The following is a 14,872-nucleotide window of genomic DNA, read 5'->3' on the forward strand; positions in this document are numbered from 1 at the left end:
TGGCGTATTTGCTGTGGAGAAACCCAGCAGTCGTCACCTTAACAAGTGACCAAAATTAACACCACCAGTAATAGGACATACACACATTATGGGCCCTCAGAAATGTCACATTGAGGAGGACACATCACTTCATGTGTACTGACACATGAAGTGATGTGATACTGACACATGAAGTGATTTTTCTCTTGTTATTGAACAGCAAGTCTGAATATTGAATGGCATGAGTTTCCTAAACCACTGAATTCCCTAAAATTGTTACAGATTTCTAATTTACACATTGAGAGGGCAGATCGCTGACCTGGAATGTTGAAATAATCCAGGAAAAAGCCACATTCCTGAAGTGTTGGGATGTACTAGTAGATCTAATCACAAAGAAATATAAGATAAGCCCAAACTGAGAGATGTTCTACAGGAAAATGCTCTTCAAAAATGTCAAAGTCATGAAAGACAAAGAATAAGGAACTGTTCTGGCTCAAAGGAGCCTGGACATAACAATTCAATGTAATGCGTATTTTCAGAATCCCCAAAATGATTTTCTTTATTTTTCCCTCATTCTTCTTTCCTCTCTCTCTCTCTCTCTCTCTCTCTCTCTCTGACATTCTAGGACAACTGACAAGATAATAATAAAGTCTGTAAATCAGCTAAGAGCATTTTATCAATATTTAATTTTCTATAGCTAATCATATTGTGGTTATGTAAGAGAATGTACTTGCTTTTAGACATAAAAGGACATTATGTCTACAACTTTCAAATGGTTCAGGAAAAATATATTTACCATATGTATGTTTGCACATGATAGGGATAGAGTAGGATAGTTACACAGGTAGCTGTAGAAGTCCCAGTAGGGGACCACAGATAGAGAGGCAAACCTAGGGAAATTTGGGAGACCTCTGTAAGTTAATAATTGCTTAAGAAAGCCATCAGAACTTTGTGGAAAGAAGCAGCTTTGCTTAACTATAAAACTATAAAACTATAAATAAAAGCATGAGATATGCCTCAAGTCATTAAGTGAAAGATAAAAGGAAGATAATGATCCTTAGGACCAAGGACAGGAATTTAAGGGAAAGGTGACATTCCGAAGTAGGAGGTATATGGAAACCTGAGATGATTCAACATATTTTAGCATATGTCACCACCCTTCTGCTGATTTGAATAAGCACCCATCCGTCCTAGTCTGACCTAAAAGGGCCAAATACTCTCTTACCGATGTGAAGGAAGAACTAATTAAGCCTGCTGTCTACTTGAAGAATGAAGAAAGTGGTTTTTCCCCACTCCCCACTCCCCTTGGATTACAAAAATGTAGCCCACTAATCCTCAGGGCAGAGCCTCTTCAGCTGCCCGCTTGTATCCCTCACAAGCATCCTATCTTAATAAAATTATGTCTTGCCTATCACTTTGTTTCTCGCCTGAATGCTGAATTCCTTCTGGGCTGAAACAAAGAAACTGAGCCTCTGTAAGTCCAGATACCAGGTGAGTGATTCTTTTTTTTTTTTTTTCTTGCTTTTTAGGGCCACACCCGCAGCATATGGAGGTTCCCAGGCTAGGGGTCGAATCAGAGCTGTGGCTACCAGCTTATGCCACAGCCACAGCAACACCAGATCTGAGCTGCATCTGCAACCTACACCACAGCTCATGGCAACACTGGATCCTTAACCCACTGAGTGAGGCCGGGGATCAAACCAGATTCCTCATGGATACTAGTCAGGTTTGCTACCACTGAGCCACAATGGGCACTCCACATGCCCCTATAGTATTGTGTTGAAATACCCTTTGTTTAACAAAAATACTTTATGCTCCAATTTTTAGCCCAAAATCTGTGGGGTGAAGGCGCTCAGGCCGTTCTATATTTTGTGCCCCAATTAGTCTTTCTGCCTACTCTTTCCTCACTCTGCCCTCTGCTGAGCACTTCTTGTACTTCTGTCTGCTGTTTGCTTGCCCTCCTCTCCCTACTCCCCAGAACCACTGGCACTTATCCCCCAAGGCTGCACCCCAGAAGGCCGGACTTAACAAACTTGCCTGTGGGCCTCCATGGTAAGTGTCCTCAAATGGTTCCTCGACATTTAAGGAAGAATTAGGACCACATACAATCAAAATCACATTTTTGCTCCAATGCAACACCAACAGACAGAATGAATTAATCTCTCTTCTGGGCTATGAGAGCACATAAGAATAGTCCTCATGCAGTTCCCGTCATGGCTCAGTGGGTTAAGAACCTGCCATAGTGTCCATGAGGATGCGGATTCAATCTCTGGCCTTGCTCAGTAGGTTAAGGCGTTGCCTGCAGCACAGGTTGAAGATGCAGCTTGGATCCAGCGTTGCTGTGCCTGTAGCCCCAGACTCAGCTACCTCTAATCTGACCCCTAGACCAGGAACTAATATATGCCACAGGTGTACCCATAAAAAGAAAAGGAAAAAAAAAATGGTCCCCAGAGTGACATCTTTTTTTTTTTTTTTTCCTTTTTAGGGCCGTACCCATGGCATATGGAAGTTCCCAGGCTAGGGGTTGAATCGGAGCTATACCTGCCAGACTATGCCAAAGCCACAGTAATGCAGGATCCTTAACCCACTGAGCCAGGGTTCGAACCCACATCCTCATGGATCCTAGTCAGATTCATCAACCGCTGAGCCACGAAGGGAACTCCATAGAGTGACATCTTGATCTTTGTGTAGCTCTCTACCTCTTCTAATATGATGTGGGCTTATCAAACCAAGACAAGTCATTTCTCACAACTCATTTGTGCAAGCACAATGCACATTCATAACCAAACACCTATGAATAATCATTCTAATAATAGGTTTTATTGTACACTTACAATGTTTCAGAGAGTTTTATGCACTTTGCACATATTATCCTATTTCATATTCACAGTAACCCCGTGAAGTAGGTGCTATTATTATCTCCATCTTACAGATGGGGGAAATGAGGCACAGAAGGTTTAAGGGACATGTCCAAGGTCACAGAGCTAGGAAGGGGAGCGCAGAGATTGAAGCCAGACAGGCTGGCTCCAGAGCCCATGCTCTGCTATTAGCTACCTTTTATTGAGCACATATTCTGTGCCAGGTACTGGATTCAGCACCATCTTCTTTATCCCAAAAACCCTATGAGGTACGTTACATTCCCCATTTCCGATGAAAGAACCAAGACCCAGAGAGATTTGATGACTTGTCTGAAGTCACTCACCCGCAAGATGAGGCAGAGGGGTCTGGCATGGAAGCCTTGCCTCTAGCCCTCCACTTCGTATGGGCCTGAATATTTTAGATAAGGAGGAAGCCAGATGACACACAGGCAAAATCACTTAAAACTGCAAATGGATGAGATATAACAGTTGCGCAGGGAAGGCCATGGGGGTGGAACCCACAGGGCTGGCAGCAAAACTCTAACAGTGTTCATGCCTGAACCACAGAGCTTATGAACTCCCACCCATTCCCCTCCAGTCAAGCTTCCCCTGTAATTAATTTACCTGAAGAAATCAAGAAGGCTCTATCATCTCAGAGCAATTTTAAGTAAGGATTACGCCAGGCACTTCCTGTAGCCTGGAACTCATATTGGCACCAGGATATACATTGCATTTGTGAAAATACTGAAATATTTCTGTACCAACTGGTGAAAACCATTCTTCCAAGTTCTCTGATTGCCCTAGCAGCCCTCACTAGGGAAATTAATATCCACACCTACCGTGGCCCTGCTTTCACACTAGGCCAGGTTGGGCCATGCCCATCCATTTCACACCCCCTGGATTTCTCTCATATCATAGAACATACTATTTTTTGGTCAACATGCCTTCAATTTCAATACCACTGAAGTAGGCAAAGCACTAAAATGGGACAACCCAGTCTCTGAAATACCCAGCCAGAGAGAATTGTGTCTTTTTTCTTACCATAAAAGAAATATTGGAGTTCCTGTCATGGCACAGCAGAAAAAAATCTGACCAGGAACCATGAAGTTGTGGGTTCAATCCCTTGCCTTGCTCAGTGGATTAAGAATCCAGCATTGCCCTGAGCTGTGGTGTAGGTAGTAGATGCAGCTCGGATTCCACATTGCTGTGGCAGTGGTGTAGGCCTTTGGCTGCAGCTCCAATTGGACCCCTAGCCTGGGAACCTCCATATGCTGTGGGTACAGCCCTAAAAAAAAAAAGCAATGTGTGTTCTTTGTTTAAAACACGCACATACACACATTGGAAACTACAAAAAAAACAAAGAAGCAGAGACAAAATGACACCCACTGCATCACCAATCAGAAACACTCAGAATTAGATAAATGGGGAATGTAAGGATAGTTTTTCAAAAAGTTAAATATGATGCAAACCGGTCCCAACTAAGTGTCTAGCCTGGTAGGGTGGAAGACAACTTACACTGAGTAGGTAAGTGACAGACACGCATCCAGAAGTTTCTGGGAGCTTAGTGGAGGGACCCCTGACTTGGCAAAGTCCTATCCTCCCTTTTAGACTGGAATCACCTTTACAGCGTTAATGAAAATGTAGGCAGGGGAAAGAAGGCCAAGGAGTATATTTGGCATATTTGACAGGATTATCAGGCAGACGGGGCAAAGGAGAGCTCACAGCTCACAGCCAGTCCATCCCAGCTCATAAAAAGCTGGGAACTTCATACAGAAGACTGCACAAGGAGTTCTTGTTGTGGCTCAGTGGAAATGAACCTGGCAGATATCCTTGAGGACACAGGTTTGATCCCTGGCCTCGCTCACTGGGTTAAGGATCTGGTGTTGCTGTGAGCTGTGGTGTAGGTCGCTCATGAGGCTCGGATCCCAAGTTGCTGTGTCTGTGGCGTAGGCCGACAGCTAGATCTCTGATTCGATCCCTAGTCTGGGAACTTCCAAATGCCGCTGCAGGTGTGGCCCTAAAAAGCAGAAGGGGAAAAAACAAAAAAAATCCACAAAAACCTCCAGTGATTTAGAGGGACATTTGGCATAGCTCCTTCATAAACCACTCTAAGGTAAAAGGCAACTGGTTAAGGATCCTATGGTTGCAAAATGCCAACCTCGGAATTTTTCTAGGATTTAAGTTCTTTTCTTTCTTTTTTTTTTCTTTCTTTCTTTCTTTTTTTTTTTTCTTTTCTTTTTCTTTTTTATTTTTAGGGCCGCACCTGTGGCATATGGAGATTTCCAGGTTGGGGTAAAATCAGAGCTATAGCCACCTGCCTGTACCACAGCCACAGCTATGACAGATCAGAGCCGCATCTGTGACCTACATCATAGCTCAGGGCAACGCCAGATCCCTAACCCACTGAGCGAGGCCAGGGATGGAACCTGTGTCCTCATGGATGCTAGTCAGATTCGTTTCCGCTGAGCCCCGATGACGGGAACTCCCTAGGTTTTTTCTTCAATTCTTCTGTTTCTTTGAACTGGGGGTGCCTTCTGTTTAAAGAGCTCTGGATCCTGGGGGAGTCCTGTGACATCCTGAGGAGATGAAACTCAGTTTTCTTCTCATTTCAAGGAAAAGTAAGAGGACCTTACTTATTTGACAGGATAGGAAAGGGGCAGGGAGTCCAAGTGTAGAGAAAAGGGAACTAAATTTGTAGACCATTAACCACGGTCCCTCCCCTCCATTTACACATATGAAACTTACAGTTCCTGGAGTTCCCGTCATGGCTCAGTGGTTAACAAATCCGACTAGGAACCATAAGGTTGTGGGTTCGATCCCTGGCCTCGCTCAGTGGGTTAAGGATCCGGCACTGCTGTGAGCTATGGTATAGGTCGCAGACATGGCTCAGATCCCACGTTGCTGTGGCTCTGGTGTAGGCCGGTGGCTACAGCTCCAATTAGACCCCTAGCCTGGGAACCTCCATATGGTGTGGGAGCGGTCCAAGAAAATGGCAAAAAAGACCAAAAAAACAAAAAAACAAACGAAAAAACTAACTAACAGTTCCTGAGAGGTCAATATATTACTATGTCGATTAAAGAAGATAACAACAAATTCACAAAGTTAGTAATTTGCCTATGATCACCAGCTAGTAATGGCAGTGCCAGAATTAAACGTAGGTCTGTCTCCGTCCAAAACCGATGTTCTTTCACAAAATATGCCTCTCACAGCCGTGCGCGGTCAGATTGAAGAGAAGGCATCTGGCAGCATACAGGGGCCAGAATGCAGCAAGTGGAACAAGAAACGCTGAGAAAGTTACAGAACATTTACGTACACGAAATTCCCACAAGGATGTCGTTTATAAGCCTGCCTGCCTTCTTGCCTTTTCTTCTCCTCTCTTTTCCCTCCTTTTTCTTCTTTTGGCCTACCAGAAAGAACTCTTACTAAATTTTTACCCTGTACAAAAATTTTGTATGCCTTCTTAAAAACAGAGATTATATTTTACCAAAATGGTTAAAAATACAGGATTCTGACAGCAGCACCAAAAATCATTACGGCAAGTATTGTTTGTTTTCCCAACTTTGGTACTTAGATGCCTATCCATCATCTTCTTGCTTATTATCCCCTTATAATTAATTTCAAATAAGTCAAAATTTGCATTTTATCATGAAAATAATTCTACATACTTTCTATGTATCCTCAATTTTTTTTCTTTTCTTTTTTTTTTTTTTGTTGTTGTTGTTGCTATTTCTTGGGCCGCTCCCGCGGCATATGGAGGTTCCCAGGCTAGGGGTTGAATCGGAGCTGTAGCCACCGGCCTACGCCAGAGCCACAACAACTCGGGATCCGAGCCGCGTCTGCAACCTACACCACAGCTCACGGCAACGCCGGATCCTCAACCCACTGAGCAAGGGCAGGGACCGAACCCGCAACCTCATGGTTCCTAGTCGGATTCGTTAACCACTGCGCCACGATGGGAACTCCTGTATCCTCAATTTTATATTCAAGATTAAAGGTGAGGAGTTTCTGTCGTGGCTCAGCAGAAATGAAACTAATATCCATGAGAACACAGGTTCAATCCCTGGCCTCGCTCAGTGGGTTAAGGATCGGGCATTGCTGTGAGCTGTGGTGTAGATCAGAGACGTGGCTCAGATCTGACATTGCTGTGGCTGTGGCATAGGCCAGAGGTTGCAGCTCTGATTCGACCCCCAGCCTGGTAACCTCCATATGCCGTGGGTGCAGTCCCAAAAAGACAAAAAAAAAAAAAGATTAAAGGTGATAGCAATTTTGAGGGAAATGATTGGCTGCAGAGAACAACATAACAGGTAGCACTTACTATGTGCCAGGCACTGTTGTAAAGGCTTTATGGTTAATAACTCATTTAGTCCTCGCCATAACCTTATAAAGTAGTATACTGCTATTATCTCCATTTTGCAGATGAGGAAACTGAGGCAGAGAGGTTAGTAACTTCGCCAAGATCACGCCACAAATAAATGACAAATATAATTTTCAAACCCATTTGTTTTCTTTTTTAAGACACAGGAAAAATAGTTTTTGAACTTTAGAAGAAAAGGAAAAAAGTTAACAACACAAACATTAGTGTCTGAGACTAATAATAATAGTCAACATTTACTAGCACTGCTAATACATGTACAATACTTCTGAGTATTAGCCAATCTTTTTTTTTTTTTTGGTCTTTTTGCCTTTTCTAAGGCCGCTCCCACAGCATATGGAGATTCCCAGACTAGGGGTCCAATCGGAGCTGCAGCCACCAGCCTATGCCAGAGCCACAGCAAAGTGGGATCCAAGCTGTGTCTGAACCTACACCACAGCTCACAGCAATGCTGGATCCTCAACCCACGGAGCAAGGCCAGGGATCGAACCCGAAACCTCATGGTTCCTAGTCGAACTCGTTAACCACTGAGCCATGACGGGAACTCCTTAGCCAACCTTCTTATCATTCCTTTTATTGTCCCTATTTTACAGACGAGAAAACTGGGCCCAAAGAGGTTAAATAATGTGCCCTTTGTGTACAGCTGGTAAGTGGCAGAGTTAAGATTGCAAAGGAAAATGGCAAAAAAATATAAGAAAAGGCACTACAAACTTTAGGGTCATGGGGTCTCTTTATGACTGAAGGCAATATGACCCAAATTCTTGTCACCACTTCTCACTCAAAAGTACAACTTTCAATGGGATTATATGAAATCACGTATGTGAAACTTTTGAAAATTGTAAAGCACTATAGAAAAGAACCTTTCATTCAACTTTAAAAAATTGAAAACGAGGAGTTCCCGTCGTGGCACAGTGGTTAATGAATTCGACTAGGAACCATGAGGTTGCGGGTTCGGTCCCTGCCCTTGCTCAGTGGGTTGAGGATCCGGCGTTGCCGTGAGCTGTGGTGTAGGTTGCAGATGCGGCTCGGATCCCACGTTGCTGTGGCTCCGGCGTAGGCCGGTGGCTACAGCTCCGATTCAACCCCTAGCCTGGGAACCTCCATATGCCACGGAAGCGGCCTAGGAAATAGCAAAAAGACAAAAAAAAAATTGAAAACGAAAAGAGTGCACTTTCAGAGAAGGCTGCTCTCCAGTGAGGACCACAGGATATGCCTGGGTGACAAAGGTTCTCATCAGTACATCTGGTTCCTGCCTGACTCTCTGCCCCCACACTGATGGCGCCCACAAAGCTTCTCTCCTGAATCACCAGGGTGGAACGTGAAGATGAGAACGCTGTGAGAAGACTTCCCCACAGCCACCACCTTTATACACTTGACTTGCCCTTCAGGCTTCTCCCTGGAACTTTCAACATCATTCCATAGAACTGACCCCCTCTCTTTTCTTCAACACCCCCACTCCTAATTTCCCTCCTACTTCTCTGGTTTCTCCTTCTCAACCTTCTTTGCCATTTTCTGTCTCCTATGTGGTCTTTAGGTATCAGGGATCCTCATGGTTCTATGCTGACCCCTCTTACACTCTGAGCTCCCCTTGGCTATTGTATCCACTGCTGTGGTAATAAATATCAATAAATATCTATATGCTGATAACTCCCATGTTCACCTTCATCCTGGTCTCTTCTCTCAGCTCTAGACCTGTATATATCTGCATGGTAGACATGTCAGAGGTAACACATTGAAAACAGAACTCCTGATCTACCCATCAAAGCTGCTTTTCCTCCCATCTTTTCTGTCTTAGTTATTGAGAACAACCGGCTACCAGTTAGTTGCCTGTGCTGGAAACACAGGACTCAGCCTTGACTCACATTCAGCTCATCACTGAATTATTTCTCCAGAATAGACCTCAGTTCTCTCTACTTCTCTCCATTGATCTGGTCTAGGTCAACTTCATCTTCTGCCAGGACAACAAAAATGATTCTTAACGGCTTCCATTTTTTTAAGCATCACCCCTCTCCTGAAAACTTTTCAGTGCTTGGCCACCTGGTTTCAATACTGAAAAAATAAAAAGAGAGTTATCCTATGATCCAGCGATCCTACTTCTGGGTATATATCCAGAAAAAAATAAAAACATAATTCAAAAAGATACATGCACCCCAATGTTCATTGCATCACTATTTACAACAGCCAAGACATGGAAACAAACTAAATATGCACTGACAGATAAATGGGTAAAGAAGATGTGGTGTGTATATACAGTGAAATATTGCTCAGCCATAAAAAATGACATAACGCCATTTGCAGCAACATGGATGGACCTAGAGATTATCATACTAAATAAAGTCAGACAGAGAAAGACAAACACTTGTATCACTTATGTAAGATATCACTTATATGTGGAATTTTAAAAAATGATACAAGTGACCTTATTTACCAAACAGCAACAGACTCACAAACTTTGAAAACAAACTTATGGCTACCATAGAGGAAGAGTGGAGCAGGGAGGGATGGATTGGGGGTTTGGGGCTGGCAAAGGCACAGTTTTTTTGTATATGGAATGGATGATCAATGGACACCTGCTGTACAGCACAGAGAAATCTACCCAATGTTCTGTGATAACCTATATGAGAACGGATATGTGTCAGTGTACAGCTGAATCACTCTGCTGTACAGCAGAAATTAACACAATATTGTAAATCAACAATACTTCAATAAAATTTTTAAAACTATAAGATCAAAGTTTTTGGTAGCTGGTTTTAGCTCCCCTCACTTTCCCCCTGCCTACCACATTCTTGCCACACTGGCTTCTTTCGATGCCTGGATCATAGAAAACTCTTACCTGCTTCAAAGCCTTTGCACGTGCTGCTGACTCTGAGCAAACATTCTTTCCTCTCTCTTCCTTCAGCTAAGTCACCTTCTGGGGTCTCAGCTTAAATGTCTCCTGAGATGCCCCAGTTTCTCTTAGGTCTATCTCGTTACTTTTCTTTTTTTCGTCTTTTTGTCTTTTCTAGGGCTGCGCCTGCGGCATATGGAGGTTCCCAGTCTAGGGGTCTAATCAGAGCTGTAGCTGCCAGCCTACACCGTAGCCACAGCAACGCCAGATCCGAGCCACATCTGTGACCCACACCACAGCTCATGGCAATGCCAGAACGTTAACCCACTGAGCAAGGCCAGGGATCAAACCCGCAACTTCACTGTTCCTAGTCAGATTTGTTAACCACTGGGCCACGACGGGAACTCCCTGTTACACTTTCTTAATGCTCTTAATGAATTCTCTGCTTTTCCTCCTAGTAGTAATTATGTAATTGTTTAATTAATATCTGTCTTCTCCAACTGAAGGTGAGCTCCAGGAGGGCAAGGGCCACGAGATGTATTGACCAATGTATATGACTGACGGCAGTCTGATCTTAGACTTAAGACATTTTCAGAGTGGAAACTTTTACGTGTCTTCTTTGCTGAGTGAGTTTTCCATGTCTAATCAATTGGGACTTCACTTTCATGACCTGTGACCTGAGTCCTAGATAACGGGCAGGGACAGCTTGGCAACTTTACAGTCTGTCTTTTTTCGTCCACTTCTGACAGGGCTAAAACACAGGCTGCCAAAGCGCCCACTAGCAGAAACTTTGCTGTGACCAGAGTGGGAAGAGGCATGGGCTTGGGTGAGGTTGTTTGGGTAAAGCTTACAGAAAGATAAGACCGGGCACTTATACAGAATGAAAATGCAAGGTTGCAGATTCTGCCCAAGGGAGCTGGAAAGGGGAACTGGGTGATGAATGGGGGTGGGGCAGGGGTTGGAGAGGTTCAGAAAAAGCAGCATTGGCTGTGGTATAATTTGCTGCTCAGATTCTGCTTTCAGCATCTGCTGGGACCAGATGGTGTGCAGTGATCTCTGGCCAGTTGAGTCAAGGAAGGAGTAAAACCTCCCCAGGTTTTGTAAACTATAGGCTATATCTGAGGGGAACAAATTGCCCTGCACCCATTAGGAAGTCCCTCCCCGCTCCGCACCACACCGCCCAGAAATCTTATCTTTTTTTCTTTCTTTGCTGCCCCATGACATATGCAGTCCCCACGCCAGGGATCAGATCTGAGTCACGGCTGGGACCTACACTGCAACTGCCTCCCACAACACCAGATCCTTTAGTCCACTGGGAATGGAACCTGCATCCTGGCACTACAGAGATGCTGCCAATCCCATTGCACAGCAGGAACTCTATAAATTTTACATTTTATTATTTTTCATTTATTTATTTGTTTTCTTTTTTTTTTTTTAGGGTCAAACCTATTGCATATGGAGGTTCCCAGGCTAGGGGTCGAATCAGAGCTGTAGCTGCTGGTCTACACCACAGCCACAGCAACATGGGACCCAAGCCTTGTCTGTGACCTACACCACACAGCTTACAGCAATGCTGGATCCTTAACCCACTCCCACTGAGCGAGGCCAGCGATTGAACCTGCATCCCCATGGATGCTAGTCAGATTCGCTTCCACTGAGCCACAACAGGAACACCTACATTTTATTATTTTTCAAACTGAAGTGTTATTGCCTTGCAATATTAGTTTCAGGTCAGTATTTTTACACACTACAAAATGATCACAATGATAAGTCTGGTCACCTTACAAAGTTATTACAATATTATTGACTATATTTCCTAGGCTGTACCTTACATCCCCCTGACTAAATAAGTCATTTCAACTGGAAGTTGCTACCTTTTAATCTTCCTCATCGATCTCATTCATCTCCCTTCCCACCCTTCTGGCAACCACTGGTTTGTTCTCTGTATCTATGAGACTGTTTCTGTTTTGTTTGTATATTTGGAAATCTTATCTTTGATCCCTAAGTGGTCTATATGGATATCCTGGTCAAATATTGACCTGGGATATTTTCCAAATTCCTAAGGCTTCCCACATTCTCCTCCACCCTCAAATCTAGCTCTCTGAAAAGTTTTTCTAATAAATAGCTGGCCTTTCCTCAGTGATATGAAAAGAGAGGATAAGAAAGGCCAGCTATTTATTAGAATAGGCTCATTAAAAGGGAGAAAAACTTTCATGAATTCTTTCCTTTCTCCTCATGTTGTCTGGAAAAAAAAATTTTTTGGCTATGCCCTCGGCAGGTAGAAGTTACCCTGCCTGGGATCAAATCTGAGCCACAGTAGCAGCAATGCCAAATACTGAACAATTAGGCCACCAGGGAACTCCTGGAAATATTTTTAATTATTTAAGCATTATTTATTTATTTATTGCCATTTCTAGGGCCCCTCCTGCGGCATATGGAGGTTCCCAGGCTAGGGGTCGAATCGGAGCTGTAGCCTCCATCCTATGCCACAGCCATGCAGGATCAGAGCTGCAACCTATACCACAGCTCACGGCAACGCTGGATCCTTAACCCACTGAGCAAGGCCAGGGATCGAACCCACAACCTCATGGTTCCTATTCGGATTCGTTAACCACTGAGCCACGACGGAAACTTCTAGGCATTATTTAAATAATATGAGTTATCATACAATAATAGATTTCTAAATGTCCTTATGGTTATAGCTTTTAAACAGCTATTAAAGCACACAGTCATAAATTAAACACCAACTAATCTAGTAAAGTTAATAAAAATTAAGATAACATAATTAATGTGACAGGTAATATTTGGATGAGATACAATCACCTGCAACACGAATGTGGTAGCGACAGGAACAGAGCAAGGTTTTTTCCTACTGGGCTTCCTGCACCACCATTTGCTGAGCTGTCCTCAGTTCTGCCACAGTTTCCCCTTTTTTTGGTTTTTTCATTCCGCCATGGTGTCATGTGGCTGTCAGGTGGTACTAAGGCCTTGTTTTCACATTGTTTGCTTCTGCTAATGTTTCATTCGATCATAACCACTTGGCACTTTGGTACCAACAAGAACAAGCACAAATGAAAGTGTGCAATGAATGGATCATACAGATGATCTGGAGCTGTGCCTTATGTGGCTACTAAATACTTGGAATGTGGCTCATCCAAACTGATCTGTGTGTAGATGTAAATACAATCACAGCATTTTTTTTTTTTTTTTTGGTCTTTTTAGGGCTGCACTCATAGCATATGGAGGTTCCCAGGCCAGGGATCAAATTGGAGCTGCAGCTGCTGGCCTATGTCACAGCCACAGCAATGCCAGATCTGAGCCCTGTCTGTGATCTACACCACAGCTCACGGCAACACCAGTCCTCAACCCACCGAGCAAGGCCAGGGATCGAACCTGCATCCTCCTGGATGCTGGTCAGATTTGTTTCTGCTGAGCCACGACAGGAACTCCATGCTCATAGCATATTTTGTGGGGAAAAAATCTTACCAAAAATTTAAAACTTGATTCCATGTTAAAAATCACATTATTTTGGATATATTAGGTTAAATAAAATATATTATCAAGATTAATTCCACTTGGGTTTTTGTTTTTATTTTTACTTTAAAAATATATACACATACTAGAACATTTCAAAATACATAAGTGGCTCAAACACTGTTTCTTTCCTTTTTTTTTTATTTATTTTTGCCTTTTTACAGCCCCACCTGCAGCATATAGAAGTTCCCAGGCTGGGGGTCAAAGCGGAGTTGGAGCTACAGCTGCCAGCCTATGCCACAGCCATGGCAACACAACATTCGAGCCTCATCTATGACCTACGCCACAGTTTGTGGCAACACCAGATCCTTAACCTACTGAGCGAGGCCAGGCATCGAACCTGAATCAAAAATTCTCATAGGGAGTTCCCGTCGTGGCGCAGTGGTTGACGAGTCCGACTAGGAACCATGAGGTTGCGGGTTCGGTCCCTGCCCTTGCTCAGTGGGTTAACGATCCGGCGTTGCCGTGAGCTGTGGAGTAGGTTGCAAACGCGGCTCGGATCCCGCGATGCTGTGGCTCTGGTGTAGGCCATTGGCTACAGCTCTGATTCGACTCCTAGCCTGGGACCCTCCACATGCCAAGGGAGCAACCCAAGAAATGGCAAAAAGACAAAAAAATTAAAAAAATAAAATAAAATGGCAAATATTGTTTGAGTAAATCTATGTTCTAGGAACTAAGGGAGTTCTATACCTTAACTCATTTAATCCTCACAACTCTATGAGATTGCTCCCATTTTACAAATGAGAAAACTGAGGCAAAAAATGTTATGAAAATATTAAGGTTATATGGTTATTAAGTAGCACTGACAGGGTCCAAATACAGATTTACCTTCAGAATATGAGCTTTTTAGCCACTATTCTGTCGTGCTTCTCATTTCAAAATAGTGTTTACTGGGGAAACAGCAAGAAGTTGTTTGGGTAGAGAACTACCTTGAGCAATGAAGCTCAAAAACTAGAAAACTAAAAGCTAAGTCCTAAAAATCCTGTAATTCCTATACCTTTCATCTCATCAGTACTGGTAATATTGATTATTGTTTGTTCCTATGCCAATCTCTATTCATCTGGGAATTCTAATCTATATACCCATTCATTCATTGAGCACTTATTGAGCAGTTTCTGTGTGTCAGGTACTGTGCTGAGCATGGGGATAACAAATAAACAAGCTATGTCTCTGCCCCCAAAGGAATTCACAATTTAGTGGGAAAGAAAACTTAAGACAGTTCGGATGGATATATGAACAGTGTGGGTTTCTGTCACTTGCTACCAAACAAGCCCGGCTAAAGTGGATTATTACTGACATGTC

Source organism: Phacochoerus africanus, chromosome 5, assembly GCF_016906955.1.
Source record: "Phacochoerus africanus isolate WHEZ1 chromosome 5, ROS_Pafr_v1, whole genome shotgun sequence".
NCBI lineage: Eukaryota > Metazoa > Chordata > Mammalia > Artiodactyla > Suidae > Phacochoerus > Phacochoerus africanus.